At 37.9% G+C, this 15672-nt stretch overlaps 1 long non-coding RNA gene across 1 annotated transcript; it reads left to right on the forward strand.

The window, feature by feature from the left end:
• Positions 1–3639: 3639 nt before the first annotated feature.
• On the forward strand, positions 3640–13283 carry LOC137855231 (uncharacterized). The gene is made up of 3 exons (XR_011095616.1): positions 3640–4008; positions 4119–4208; positions 12284–13283. It is a non-coding gene; the product is annotated as an uncharacterized lncRNA (long non-coding RNA).
• Positions 13284–15672: the final 2389 nt, after the last annotated feature.

Consider the following 15672-nt stretch of genomic DNA (forward strand, 5'->3'; position numbering starts at 1 on the left):
TAGGGAGACAAAATTGTCAGATTTTGCATATTTTTTTATGAATATTTTTCCTCTGATGTCTTTTTGTCTCATGGGAAGCTTCAATAGAAAGCTATGTTAAAAATATAGTTAAAAGAAAATTGATCTTAAACTAATCCTTTGAGTCAATTAAATAATACTGATCTCAGTAGAACATCTATTAGTGTACATGTGACGTTACTACTAATACAGCATGAATTCATTACCGCCAGGGGTAGCCCAATGAATTCCAGATGAATTCACAATAGCTGGATTCTTAAAATGCTACCAGGTTTACTTCAGGTTTTCTGTTTCCATGTGTAATTAATACCAGAACCCAGCACTGCTACCTGCTCCTATTTAAAAAATAAAAATTGGATAATCATGTATATGAAATAAAACTGAAAACTTGAAAAGGTGTGCCCAAATCTTGTCATTGACCATCTAAAACACCAGTTTTTAAGCCCCGCAAAGGCATTTTCATTAGTTTTATATAATCAGAATTTGTTGTTTCTCTCCTTCAGCAAAAATTCAGGCGTAATGCTCCAAACTCTTTTAATACAATAGACCAATAGCTTACTTGAAAAATAATTTATATTTAGAGAAATTTAAGTGTAACATTGGCTACAAAGCTTTATTTCAAAGATGTCTATGAATTTTTATTTTTATTTATATATATATATATATTTTTTTTTTTAGTCAGGCATACTAAACCCAAGTAGAAACCTAGCAGCTTCTTTCCACGAGTGGCAAAATCTATTTAAGCTGGTACTTTTTGTAAAGAGAGAGAGAAAATTGCACAGTTTCACACTATCATGGGTTGTATTGATAGGTTATTTTTTTAGAAATGTCATGTGGTGGTTAGAAGCATCACCTAATGAAGTTCAGCATTTCACATGGCACGTTAGATTTCTCACTAGAATCTCCTGCTATGTTTGGAGCCATGTAACATCACACGTTTTTAATTATGTTATCCCAGCTTGGTACTGGCTATTACCAGAATCAGATCCCCAGCTCTGGCAAATGTATTTAAGTTTGCAGATTTCACTGGTCTCTTTTTTCATCAGCCCTTACCATATGGTTCACACAATGTCTCCATAGCTTAATAGACCAGATGTGTGTTTTGTGCACACTTCATCAGAAAGCACTGCACCAAGGACATGGCAAAAATCATCTCCAATAACTATTTAATGTATTGGTTATGTGATGATGTAAATCAAATCATGGTCCCATGAGGGCTGTTTCTTTTCCTGTAATGTAGAGAAGATGCTCTGATAATGGGAACCAGGTACCAAGCTGGGACACTTTTGTTGTTGTTGTTGCATTCTGTGTAAGATACAGGTATCCTTCTCCTACCATGTTTGTGAAATTAGCCATTTTTTACTTCCAGCTCTCATCCCAGCTGAGTTTTTAGTGCTGAAGTCAGATGTGTATTTATACCGGCACTGTTTTCTCAAACTTTGCTTAGCCCTGCCAGTGAAGAAAGTTTACCAAGTTCACCCCAGCCCTGAGATTCATAGTCTGATGACAGCTTAGGGAAGAGAATGAGGGTAATTTAAGATATATGCAAGGTATCAACAGACAGAGCAGTTCCTGCTGTTCCCAAGAACATATTTGCCATGAAGATTTAACAATTAGTTAGCAACTTGCAGGTAGAGAAAATACAGGACATTGTATTTTTCCTTCTGCAAGCATAGTAGAAAGGCCATGCCAAAATATGCAAAACAGTGCTGGATGACTAAGGTTTTGTATTAGCATTCTTATCTCTGGGACTCCCAGATGTGCATGAAAGAGAGCTCTTGCTCTGTACTTGGTTGGATTCCACCATCTTGTGTGAAAGCTCAGGACAGAGCTGGGTGGTGTGCTGATGAAAGGCTGTCAAATGTCAAGAACATTGCATTAGGGTGTGGTGCTTTCAGGCCTGTATCTGTAACACTGACACTCTGTTAACATCTATTCAAGCACTGCTTGTATGCAAATGCTTCCTTGATTCCCTTGAGAAAAAAACAATTCACTGACTGGTTTAGAAGAAATTATTGTGGCTAATGCATTTTGGTGCAGACAACAAATATTTCATCATCTCATTCTTCAGTCAGGCCATGTACTTTGTACCTCCTGCATCAAGAGCACAATGGTTTCCACCTTCAGGCTCACAGGACTTTCTGAGACAGGTAAAACAGCGTACCTTTTTTAAAAAGAAAACATCATGTGGAACATTTTCTCGATACAGTCTGGTTTCTTTCAAAATATCGTGAACATCATGAAATTCATTCCTGCTTTCCTGGTCTTGACATGCTTAAAAATAATTTTGGAAGTCTTAATGAGAGAGGGGTGATGAGGAGATGAGGAAGCACTGGCAAAATAGACAAATGTGAAGGGGCAAAGGGAGAAGAGAACAGAAATAGAAAATGCAAAACCAAAACAAACTAGCAAGCAAACAAAGAACCCACACAGCTACCAAAACAAAACAAGCAAATAAACAAACAACAACAAAAACAGGATTGAAAATGAGCTTTGGATAATCAAGGTTTTACATAGGGTTGGTGAAATTTAGACTTGATATTGCTGGATATAAGTCTAAGTGGACTAGTGGATTTGTACTGGATTATAAAAGGGAAAAAACAGCTATTTTAGACAAAATGTTTGATGATTTATGAAATAGTCCGTTTTCAGAAAGGAATTGTACTAGGGATTCACTGAGACTTAGGCTCCTAAGTGCCTATAGCATTTCAGGTCTTAAGCTTAGGCTAAATTTTAGAGGTGTTTGTCAACGAGGAGCTTAACTTCCATGAAACATTTGAAAATTAATGCTTTCTAGAGCAGTATCCGTTAAATTTTCCAGGGACAGTGAGATAAACAGAGAAGAATAATAATTGTTGGCTTAAACAGGAGGAACTTTCAGTTACATCACTTGTCTGGGACCCTAAAGAGAGAGAACATATTCATATTTTTGTTTAGTGCTGCTATTGAAAAAGGGCCTTCTTATTGCAGAGATTTTTAAGGAAGGTCTTTGCTGTGTTCTGCAAAGTATAATTTCATTGCATTTACAATAGTAATATAGTCACTCTGATAAGGCAGGACTCTCTCGTTAAGCTGTTTTCTCAGGGCAGTATGATGTATAACACAGTGTAAGAGACTGTAAAAGACTACAGAATGTCTTTTTCCTCAGTTGATACAGTCTTCCAGTGCTCAAGGAGTCTGTGGTCATCTCTACAGAGAAGTTTCAGAGTCTGCGTAAGAAACATATTTGCAGTTAAAGGCTGCCTAGCACATTCTTTCACAATACTACTGAAAACATTTCTTGTTTTAATGTAGAATCCCCTCAGAATTAACTACTGGATGTATCACTTGAAAAGACTGTGAGCTAATGATACTCTGGTTTTAGATGTTTTCAGTCAAAAATCACATGCGCACTAAATTTTCGTGTGAACGTCGGGCCGCAGAGAGGATTAAACTCTCGCAAAAATCACCCCAGCAAACATAAAGACAGAAGAAAGCAAAGGCAGGCATCTGGGTTCTGCGCCTTTTTCCTGTCAGGCTGGAGGAATGAACTACAGCCTGTTGATTTAATTGTGCTAAGTGCTGTGGGCCCTCAGCTATGTTAATCATGCTCCACGGCGAGCAGCTGGGTGCTGGCTGGGAGGCCGGCCGTGCTGCTGCCTCGCCGGGCTGGGGCCGTGGGGGTCAGGCCAGAGGGCCTCTCAAAGCCCAGGCCTCCTCCGCCTGGAGGAACGGCCTCACTTTCTTTAATTTTATACCCGCTGTAAAATCAATTCCAAATAATAATATCTAACCTATTATTGACACTTTATCCTGTGGGGAATAGCTGGGTTTGACTATTATAAGCAACCACTGATTTTCCCCAGGCCCTCAGGGCCTCCTGTTGTGACTGAGGCAAATGTTGCTAATAAACGCCTCCTTCAAAGTGACTTTTCCAGCTGAATCGGAGGGATTCCAGTCACCCATTTGATGGAACTTTAACCAGAAACGTGTTGGACAAATTAAATACGGGTTAGCCTCTTGCTCTGGACTATATCAAGAGCCTATAAATGCAAAATGTTTGAGTCACAGAAGACCGTGCTCTGTAATTAACTATTGTAACTCTCCTCACAAATCAAAAGCAGCCTAACGTGTGGAGTTCAATATGTCAAGACACGGGTACTGGAATGGTTTAAAGAAGGAAGAAGAGAGAAGAAGAATGGGAGGGAAAGGTAAACAAGATTTTGCATATATGTGTATTGCTGTTAGCTAATATCAGGAGCCTTGGACTCCTCAAATTGTTGTAGACAAGCAAAGAGCTCGAGTCCTTTAATGTATGCGCTAACATTTGATACATGATTTACCCAACCGGGGAAAAAATAAAGATTTTCAGACTTATCCACTTGGAAAATACTGAAGAACTGGAAGGCTTTTGCAGGCTAGATGTATGGTTTTTCTTTCCTTTGGGCTGCTCCTGGAATATTTATAATTTGGTTAAAATAGCTAGTCAGTGGACTGTTTGACAAGTTGAAAATAGCAAGGCCAATGCCAGCAAGTATGATGGAATCAAATAGGCAGAGGTTGACTCTGTTTTCAGATTTCAGTGTGGAATGAAGGATTTTTTGGAGTGGGCATTTGGTGGCTTTTTTTCTGCCTTTCATCAGGAGTTTAGTATGTTAAAACGTGGGCTTGTAAGTAATTTAAAGAGAGAAAATGGATTTGAAGTGTAAATACCGAGCCTGGTATTTTAATCTAGACTGAAATATCGTTTTAATCTAAGTACAATGAAATATTTGTAAACATGTTTATTGAACAACTACTGTCTTAAATTCTTTCTCTGCATTATTTGCAAATGTGCTATAGTACTACATTCCTCTCTTACTGGAAACCTTCTGGCAAATGTTTGATGTTGTTGATTTCTTAAATGTCAGTTATGGCCAAGTTTCTCAGAAAAGCTCTGAAAGTGCAGCTTTTAGTGATGCTTATGTATATATATTTCATCAGCAATGAATTTGAAAGAGGTGAGACTTAAATTTAAGCTAGTACGTTATGATACTGTTTGTGCAAAAAAAGCTGTTATCAAAGGTGATGCTTTTTTACTTCTCTGTCTTCATTAATTTTCAAGTAAAAGTAGCTGACAAAATAGTAAGGAGAGAATGACAGAATAATTTGCTTTCTGCATAACATGCTATGTTAGATAACTTCATCTTCCTTGATTAGTATATCCATGACAGTTGCATCCAGAAAGAAATGCAGAGCTGCTTGATTACTTTTAGTTTATACATAGCAATAACTCTAAATGGAGTAAATAAGCTCTGCCTCTCTCACTTTGCTGTAATGTTTGCATCAGATATTCCTCTGTGATTGCATAAGACCTTGTATTGTACACAGTGGGGTACTGATTCATGCCTGGAGCTCCGAAGTGTAATTACCTTATCTAGAGTAATAATATACTTACCATTTCTATTGTGTGCTCTATTAGTCTTCAGACATTCACAATAGCTAAACTGGAGAATGAAAAAGAGTCACTTTTTAAATCTTCATTCTTTTTGATATTGTTTTCTCTAACATTACTCACAGTTTTTAGGCCAAAGGGATCAGCCAGCTCAGTCTCTTGACTTTGTAAATTCAAGCTGAGCACAAGGTTATCAAGACAAACTAATAGAGATGAATCTTTTTTTTTTTTTTTTTTTTTTTTTTTTTTTTTCTTCTCAGAAGTATGGTAGCATGAAGAAGGAAGAAGAGGTATTCATTGATATTCATTTCATCATGTCCTTCTCACTGAGAGTGTATAGGCAGAGTAAGGTGGAAGGTTCAGTGGGGAAGATAAATCTTGGGATGATGAATAGCTTTCCTCTCTGCCTCAGCCTAGAGCTGCTTTTTGATACTTATGCTACTTACAGCACCAGAACTTTAGTGTAGGGCGTACATATCTCTGACCAGAAAGTAAGAGGCTGTAAATATGGTTTTATTTAATGTGTGCAAGTGAATCTGGTATATGCACAGTGGCCAAGAGGATTCTCAGATGTATGTTTTTTTGTTTGTTTGTTTGTTTTGTTGTTGTTTTCTCTTATAGTTAACAATTAGATTTATAATACCATGGCTTTTCATTTGGAAATACATCTAGCAGTGATACATATAAAACCAAACTGGTTTTGCCTCAGTTCTACAAGTTGGGACTTATGCTGAAAACACTCTTGTCAGCTCCCTTCCTTCATGGTTTTTAGACATCATCTTTATCAGCACTGGTATCACAGAACTGGGAGAAAAAGCAGCTGAGGAAATATAATCACTGTGATAGACACACCTAAATCTTCCTGGAAAGAGACTGGGGCCTTAATGTGGGTCTAGTATTGGACTGGTAGCTCTTGCAGAGCAGGGAGCAATGAAGTGCTGTGTTCCATCTGCCCTCTTCACATCATAGGCTCACAGCTAATTAATCAGTTGCAATTTCCAGATGGCCTTCTAAATCAGCCTAAGGCAATGCAAACTCCAACAAGGAAGCACGACAGAGCTCTATTATCAAAGTCTCTGGTGAAAGAAACACAATATAGTGTTCCTACTGTACATAGAGGGCTGAAAAGCCAGGATCTACAGCTTCAGAGAGAGCATGTTCAAACGCGAGTAAACCAAATATTTCAGCAATGATACATGGCATGACAATACTTTTTGTGATGTGCATACTTTGATAAATAAGCACTTAGAACAAAGGAAATGCACCTTTCAAAGTCATGATTGTACTAGGAAAATTTTCAGCTTTTTTTTTTTTTTTCACCACAACACCAGACTAAGGGCAATTTTGAAAGAGCTAGCTACTTGTAGTTCTGATTGCTTTGGTAATTGATTATTTGGTTATATCACAAGTGTGATAGCATGCTATTGAAAAGTAAAAATGCCGAAGCCTAAACTGCAGTGAAGCTGTAATTATCTGAAGTCTGAATATGAGCACTTATAAAGTTTGCCTTCATTCACGTGTTTGAAGAATATCTACTGCTACAAGAAAAGGTGTCTCATGTGGCACAATGCCCACCACTGGGTGGACATTGCAGCCAAATTTGTTCTGATATATATTGGCCAAATACTAGAATTCATTCATAAAAATGAAGTGTTTTTGAAAATTGTGTTGTATTTCACCTTAACTTTTTCATTTGATAATACTTAGTGGTGTTAGTGTGAATGATGGTGTGGGTTTTTTTTTTTGTTCATTTTTCTTTATTTCCTCAGTTGCAAAAGGATAGGTTTATATCCTGGAGCCAGTAAATTAATCTCCAGGTTATCTTTTTCTGTAGAACCGGTGTCATGCAAAATATCATAAGGTACCAGATCCTCTTGTAATCTCAGCATTCGTTATAAACTTAGGGGTGAGCCTGCACATATGGATAAAAAAAATAATGATTCTATATCAGAAACCTTTTAATAAGTCTTGTCCAAATAATGGAGTTAAATCCAGCTTTTATTAAACTCAGCGCCATGGAAAAATTAGGTGAGATGTAGCTGGGCATGTTTATTATGAGAATAAGGGTTCATGTGACTTTGTATCTGAACACTAGATGCGGGGGATGCAAACTCCCACAGATATGAAATTGAACAGAATGTTTGTACAAGCCTTTGCAAAGGAAAACAACCAACTCTGAGCAATTCTGTTGCATAGTCTGAATATTTCTATGCTCTTCCTATATTTGGTATGTTTTTCATGCCATGATTTTTAGGAGTCTTCATTTGCTGCATAATATAGTTATGAAAAGAAAACTGAGCAAGTTCTAGAAGTTTTTGCTTCAGCTGTGAATTTGTGAATATTTGTGGTAATGTGTTTTTTTGTTTGTTTGTTTGTTTGTTTTTCCCCAGGGAATCTGATGTAGTGGAAAACTTGGGGAAAGGGTAGAGGATGTAAAAAAAATAAAAATAAAAATTATTGTGTCATAGATTTAACCTTAGAAAATTTATGTATGACTAATAAGTAATATAAAATTGCAGAGTTTGTGGCCAGTGTAATCTATTGCTTCATAGCAAACAATAACTGTGCCAAGGGACTGTGGATTGCCACTAGGAAAAGGCACTATATGGGATCCTGGAATTACAGACTGCTGAGTCTGACTTTTTTCCCTGTAAAGATGAGAGCATATAATAATGAAAGCAGTCTGTAAATGCATGAAAAAGTTTCAGTGAGGTTAGCATGGCTTCTTTAAAGAGAAGTCCTGCCTCATTAGCTTATTGGAATTCTCCAAGGGTATCAAAAAATGCATGGTTGAAGTGGATCTAATGGACGTACTGGATTTTCAGTAAGCTCTTGACAGATTTTCATACCAAAGTTTATTAAAGCCACGTAAGTCACCATGTGAATGCAGAAAAAGTTCCTTTGGGGCTGAAGACTGGTAAAAGGTTAGAAAGCATAGGATAGGATTTAGTGGTTACTTTGACCACTGAAAGTACCAATGAAAGATTTATTCCATGTCTTCATGGATGCTCTGGACGAAGGGCTTGGAGCAGTGTCAGCATCTGCTACTAGGTTGCCTAGTTGGAAAAATGTCATGCTTGCATTACAGAAACACATAGGGACCTCACAAAACAGGATGAATTGATGAAATGTGTAAATTACTGGAAGATTATGCATCTAAAAAGAAGGAAACTGTACTCAAAACTGAATGCTGCAACTGAGGAAAGAGATTTTATCATCACTGGCAGTTACATAACTGTTGGCTTAATGTGCTGTGGCAGCCAAAACTGTCAAGATGTTAGGCATCCTGGAGAGAATAATGATAAAAAGACTAAAGGGGTCATCATGATACTGAACAAAACTGTGATGAACCCACCTCTTCATCCAGATTCATACAGTTGATATGTTAGATAGGCTTTTTGCCATTCAGAGGGACATCTACAGTCTGGAGAGACAGGCAGAAAGAAACCTCATGAAGTTCAATAAAGTAAAGTGCAAAGTGCTGCACCTGGTGAAGAACAACTTGAGACACCAGTACAAGATAGAGGCCAACTGGTTGGAAAGCAGATCTGCAGAGAAGGACCTGGGTGTCATGGTGGGCAATCATCTGAACACAAACTAGCGATGTGACCTTGCAGCAAAGGCTGCCAACAGCCCCCTGGGCTGCATTAGGCAGGGTATTGTCAGCAGGTGATTTCCCTTGTGCTCAGCGCTGGTGAGACACATCTAGATTTATGGGCTCCCCAGTACAACAGAAGCATGGACTTACTGGAGCAAGTCCAGCAAAGGAGTAAAAAGATGATTTTAAGGAACTGGAGCATTTCATAAATGAGGAGAGGAAGAGAGAGCTGCAACTGCTACCCTGGAGAAGAGAAGGGTTGGGGAGGGGAGCAGGGGGGTGTGTTTACCAATGTGTGTAAAGACCTGATGGAAGGGAATGAAGAAAAGGGGAGACTCTCAGGACTGCCTACTGACAGGGCAAGAGGCAATGGGCACAAATTAAAACACATGAGATTCCATCTGAACACAGGAATATTTTTACTGTGAGAATGGTCAAGCATTGTAATAAGCTGACAATTGAGGTTATAGAGTCCCCATCCTTGGAGATATTCAAAAGCCCTCTTTGTTCTAGGTGGCCCTGCTTGAGAAGGGCAATTGGACAGGGTAATCTAAAGAGGTCCCTCCCAAACTCAGCCATTCTGTGTGGGCCACAGAAGTTGGCCAGGTTTACTTGCTGTCTTTTAGTGACTGTCCAAGTTAGCCTCCTGGATAAGTATGGGCCCTTTGGTCTGAGTCAGTAGGCCAATCCTTACATCTTTCTGTAGCTTCTGTAGGAAAACTGAGGTTGAAACCTGCCTTGTTTATGCACTTTCTGTTGAATTTCAGTTCTCATCCATTTCTGCTGTTAAGTGTTTCTGTGCCGTGTAGAGCCTGGCTTCATTTTCTCATCCCCAGGTCTCTGCTTGACAATAACCCATTTTCCCCATTTGGCACAAGTTGTTCTTTGTGCTAAGGAACTGTCATAACATGGCTTCTGATGGAATGTAGTAGAGGGAGGTGAAATCTGGCTGGTGGCAATGAGCAACAGTGATGTGAAGGTTATGAAGATTTGTGTTTGTTTACTGTTGCTCAGCTTTTATCCAAGTCTAAACTTCCTGCCCTTATAGAGAAGTAGGCCTGGACTAATTGATTCAACCTTGTTCACTTTGAGTTAATCTTCTGTTTAGTAGGAATGACAAGGTGTGAAACCCTCATCTGATGAAGGCAGCTGATCTAGTTTAATTTAATAAATTAAACTCATAATGTAAACTGATCTACTGTAATTTAGTCCTATATGTCTTGTAACTGTAGCTTCCTTTTTGGATGCTTAGAATGTACTGGCTGGGCCACTCTACAAATCCATTTAATTTAACAGAGAAATTTCCTTTTTCCTTTTTATTTTTGGTGTATGTATTCTGAAATAGCCGTCCTTTTTTAAACTAAATGGTATGTTTCATGAAGGCCTTTGAGGAATAAAAATTGGTTGCTTATGGTCTTGCAGCTGTCTGAGGAACTATTATTATGATTATGAACTGCTTATGCATTTTGTGACAGCTGGCAACACTGCTCCTCAAAACCAACAGTAATAACTAAATGCTGGTTTACATAAAATGATGTGTCCACATATTTTGCTGTAGATCTGTTGTGCTGGCCTGCCTCTGTTATTACTTGCTGTCCACAACAGTCATTACTATGAAAGTAACTGTGAATTCACAGAAATTTAATACTTGTTTGCATGGTATACAACATGAAATGAATGTTTTTGGCAGATCATACTTTGTCAAGAGTTTCTTTTTTAAGCACGTATTCTTAATTTTAGGCTGTGCCTCAAATTATGAGAACCTAAATGTTGAAATGAAATAGCAAGAAATTCATCCAGTTATCCAGATCAAATGTTTATTTTCTTACGTAATTCTTGAAAGGCTTCTAGTAATTTTTTACTTCTTTACTTAAAACTTGATCTGCACTTAAGATATTTTTTAGGCAAAAACTCTGTCACTCAAATGGAAAATTATTTTGTTCATTTTGGTTTTATTCATAATGTTATCTGACAGGGCTTCCCGCATCAGACCTGACTGTGGGCAAATCACTTTTTTGTTCTGGGCGAAGAGTTATTTGTGTGTGAAATTTCCCTTGGATCAGAACTCAGTCTCAGAATTAGTAGGCATGAGATGCAAACTTGATTCTGTTATGTAGTTTGTGGCTATTAAGATCCTTTTTGAATTTTCAGAAATGACAATGGGTAACCAGGTGTTGTGTTGGCTGATGTAATTTTGTAGTTATAAACACACTGTTTTTTGTTGTTTTTAAGTTACGTTGCTGCTGTTAACATTATTCTGCCCCAAGCCCTCAGCTGCATATGGAAAAAAAATATACTAAAGAAGAGTTAAGTTTTTCATGAGCATGCATGGGTATACTAAACCTACTGATGTAAATGGGAAAACTGCCATTGGACCTAAAGTAGATGAAGGTATTTGATGTGGAGGCAGATCTCTTTGTTGTTGTCTTCTACTTACAGAAGAAATACTCAACAATAGAATTGGAATATCTTGATCTCCCTCTTCATTCAGTAAGTCTTAACATAACTGAGACAGGAAAATTGTTAAGTATAGAGCAGTGGGACTTTATAGACAGTGAGATGTTAATCACACTTTTCCTAAAGAATCAAAACAAGAAAATAATGTACAGGATAGCTAATATGCATGCCGAGAGAACATTAGTATTACTAGTTAGAAAATATTATAACACCTTACTAAATTCTCCATGCGTAGGTAGGTTTGATGGAATAAATGGCTAAGCTTGCAAATCCTTGCTAATCAGACGTATAGAATTTTATTCCTCAGATCCAATGCTGCAGTAATCATTCTCATAAGCTACAATAATATGCTACGATGAGCATGCCATATATTTTGAGAGGTGCAAACTTACCAGTTGCCTATTTTATCTTACTTTTAAGTTACTGTTAACTGATCTCTTACTGTTTTTTATTTTTTCATATGAAATAGGTACAGAAATACATACTGAGGAGGGGCAGCAACCAGTGAGGAGGCAGACTGATTAAGAGACAAAAAAATATTTAAGGCCATGACACCAAGAATAAACATGACAAATAAAACCTGTAGTAGAATAGTTAACTCTGATTTATAGAAAGAAAACTGAAGGTAGAACAGGATAGAAGAAAATGATACCTGCCTTGATCATAAATTTATCTGTTGTGCGATCAGGGGTGCATTCACCTGCTTATTTCCAGACCTCAGTGCCTGATTGGACTGAAAAAATTTACTGAACTATGTCCAAAGATTTTTTTTACATTTTTTTTTTTTTCCAAACCAGGGTCCTACTGTTCACATATGATTTCAATTGCTATGGTCTCCAACAGATGGACTGTGAAGCTCTACAGTATTCAATCTTTATACCTAAGAATAACAAGAAAAAGAGATGATTCTGCTGTGCAGTACCGTTCCGTTCCAGTGTGTCTCAGTACTTAACTATGGTGCTTATCTGAGCCAAGTCTTTGTTAGTGGCTGTTGCAGCTGCCTCATAACTCAGCATGACTGAAGCTCCATCCGGAGTTTGCGGCATCTCTGATCAGTGTCCCTGCTCGTCCCCTTTGACCCATCCAACTGCGCTTGTCTGCTTGAGATCATGTCTGGTCTGGCTGCTGTGTCTCTGTCTTCTCCTGATTTCTCTTCTACCTCCCTGTTTATTCCCTCGGCACATCTTACAAACAGATCCTCTCCAATTCCCTCCTCCCTGTCTGTGGAGGTTTTGTGCCTCAGATTTCCTCCTTTTTATTCTATGTCTTAACGTTGTATAATATCTCAACAGGACATACAGTTGTCCCTGTTAGCCCAGACTGAAATCTTTGTCATTCTCCATTAGCTACCTTTCTTAAATGTTTTACCACCAACTTGGCTCAACCTCTCAGTTCCTCTTTTCCTCTGCTGCAGTTATTGTACAAGCTGCACTGCTCTATCGCTGCTCTCATACTGCTACCAAATGGGTCTCATTCATTTCCTTGTGAAGGCATCTTTCCCTGCTGGATTTCCAAGCAAATATCTTCTGCTTTCTGCTAAGTTGTCCTCCATGTTTGGAGGGATCTCCCCATGGGTTAGGAAAGACACTTCAAAACTCTTCTTTAGCCTCTTCTTTGCCATGAGGTCTACAGAAATACTGCAAATAAATATGTTGATGATGCAGTGAAATGACTGATCATACTGTTGACTAGTCTTAGTTTCTTTTGTTGTTGTTGTATTATCTATTTGTCTATACTTGGGGGTAGCAGATATATAGTTCATCTTTGTTTGACACCTGAGATCCCTGATTTTGACTGTCTCCTAAGTAATACAAATAATTATTTAATAATCTATCAGGATGTTGATTAAATGCAACAGGAATTATCAATCCTAACCTAGGGTATCAAATGAACTGTATAAAAGTAAAACATCTTACCCATACAGAATTGAGTGCATGGTGAGCTCTTTCTATATTCCATGACTTTAGGCTTTTATTTATGTTCTCATTGGAACTCTGTTTTTTCTCCACCCTTACACTCTGTACACTTGGGGATACTCTCTGGAGGTCACACTGTATTGCTTTTAGGTTCTTTACTAATGGCTTTCACTTGCTTTTCACAGGATTTTAATTCATTGGCTTGTCTCTACCTCTGTTTTTCCTTCAGATTTTTAAAGAAATGTCTGCACTAGTCTTTTTGTTAAATTTGTATGCCAGTTGGACACTGAACTTTGCCAGATCTTCCTTGCTGATTTATGGAACTGAAATATCCCCATCCTCCAGGGCATGCACTCTGATTTTTTTTTTTTTTAAATATAATAACCTTATTTACATTGTTCTTACTTCTGGCCAAGGAATCCTCTTATTCTCCCAAGTGGAATACTATGAATGCTGGAGCACAGTGTATCTTTTTTAGTTGGCTGGCCTTTTCAAGATCTAGGAGTTTCTAATCACAAGGGTTTTCTGAATGATTAACAAACAACACATCTGTCCTTTGGACTCCTTTGACTGACAAAGAGCTGCTCTACTTAAATACATCTGGGTTTCCTCCATCTGCACAAGATTATTCCCATTGAAGTTTCTGTATTTTTCTCATCTACTTCAGTTCAGCAAAAATGAAAAGTGTAAGGAAGTGAAATTTGGACTATATTTACCATTGGCCTAATGGTTCTGTTGTTACAAATGACATATTAAAGAATAGTGTTCTTCCAGGAAGAAAGATAGCTTTTGATCAAGAAACACAAGCCATTGAGGACAGGCACAGCAGTGGTATTTATAAGGGAGAGGCTGAAACTGTAGCTAAATGGAGAAACAAACAAACAAACAAAAAAAACACAACAAAACATTTAATAAGTAAATCCAGTGTGGTGGACTACTGGGTTTCTGCTATGTAACTCTTAACACAAAGTAGGCTTTTCTCAGTTTCTTTGCATGCTTCAGCTCTGTATTTAAGTCCACTTTGTCCCACCCTCCCTTTTGTAAAGAGACAATAGTAATAGAAGGACTTTATTCCAGAAGCAAGGGTTTGCTACCAAAATTCCAGGAAACTCTTTTACCTAGGAAGAAATGTTAACTTTTGGCTGTGTTTCTACCTCACACACCAGCAGAAATAGGTGCATGGAGGAAGACGTGTTGCAAGGTGGAAAAGGGCAATGGAAGAAGATGCAGATGCTGACTGTGGAAGACTTAGGGGCCAAATTCCACATTAGCGGTTATTTGCCTAAAAAATGGGATGTGCAGCGTTGTTACTATTTGCATTGCTTCAGTATGTTGAGGTTTCAGCTGACACCTGTTTATGTTAACTACCATACCAGTAATGGGTATGAGAGGAAACAGAAAATTCAATCCCAAATCCCATAACAGATCAGTTTTGTGTGGAAACAGAACTGGTACTCTGACCATCAGGAATATGTGACACATCTTGGGCTACTGCGTTTGATGAAGAGGAAGTAGCCATAAGATTGAAAACACAAACTTCAGAAATGTCAGTACAGAAAAAATAAATTTACTTCTTCCAGTAAGAGAAAATAGGCACCTGTGTAGACACCATCAGGTAGTTCTTGAGTGACTCAGCTTCAGGAACTGAGAGAGCATCTCAAGGGAAGGATATGTACCTTGTTTTCTTAAGCATCTGCTGCTCTGCTAAATGGATGTTTGGTCTGACCAGAGATGTTGCTCTCGTGTTGAGCAGCGGTAGATAGATGGAACACAACATGGATGAAACAATCAGGTTTCCCATCCTAAATTTTTAGCATTCCTTTTATGAGTAACCAAAACACTGTGGGATATTAAATGTTGAAGGATACATCATGCATGTGAACACTCACAAGGCTGAATGTTAGCAACTGAAAAGTTGATAAAATAATCCTGGAATGTAATGTCAGAAACAAAGAAAAAGGTGGGGTCTCACATCACTGCCACAGAATGCTGCAGAATGTAATTATTTCAAACAATGATGGATGTGACTTTCTTTCCATTAAAAATTCTGCAATGACAATAAATAAAATTAAAATTATTGACCACAAAATGGTAAACTATAGCAACCCTTTCTATGCTGAGGTACAGCTGATTAAAAGGACAAAAGTTGCTAGGAAGTCACTTAAAACTATACCTGGCATTACGTGGAAAGATGCTCTAAAAGAATATGGAATGTTTTGCACTTGCCAAGTTTCTCTTGTTTCTCTTCTTATAGAAATAGTATTCACCAA

The sequence above is a fragment of the Anas acuta genome, chromosome 4 (genome assembly GCF_963932015.1).
Source record: "Anas acuta chromosome 4, bAnaAcu1.1, whole genome shotgun sequence".
Taxonomy (NCBI): Eukaryota; Metazoa; Chordata; class Aves; order Anseriformes; family Anatidae; genus Anas; species Anas acuta.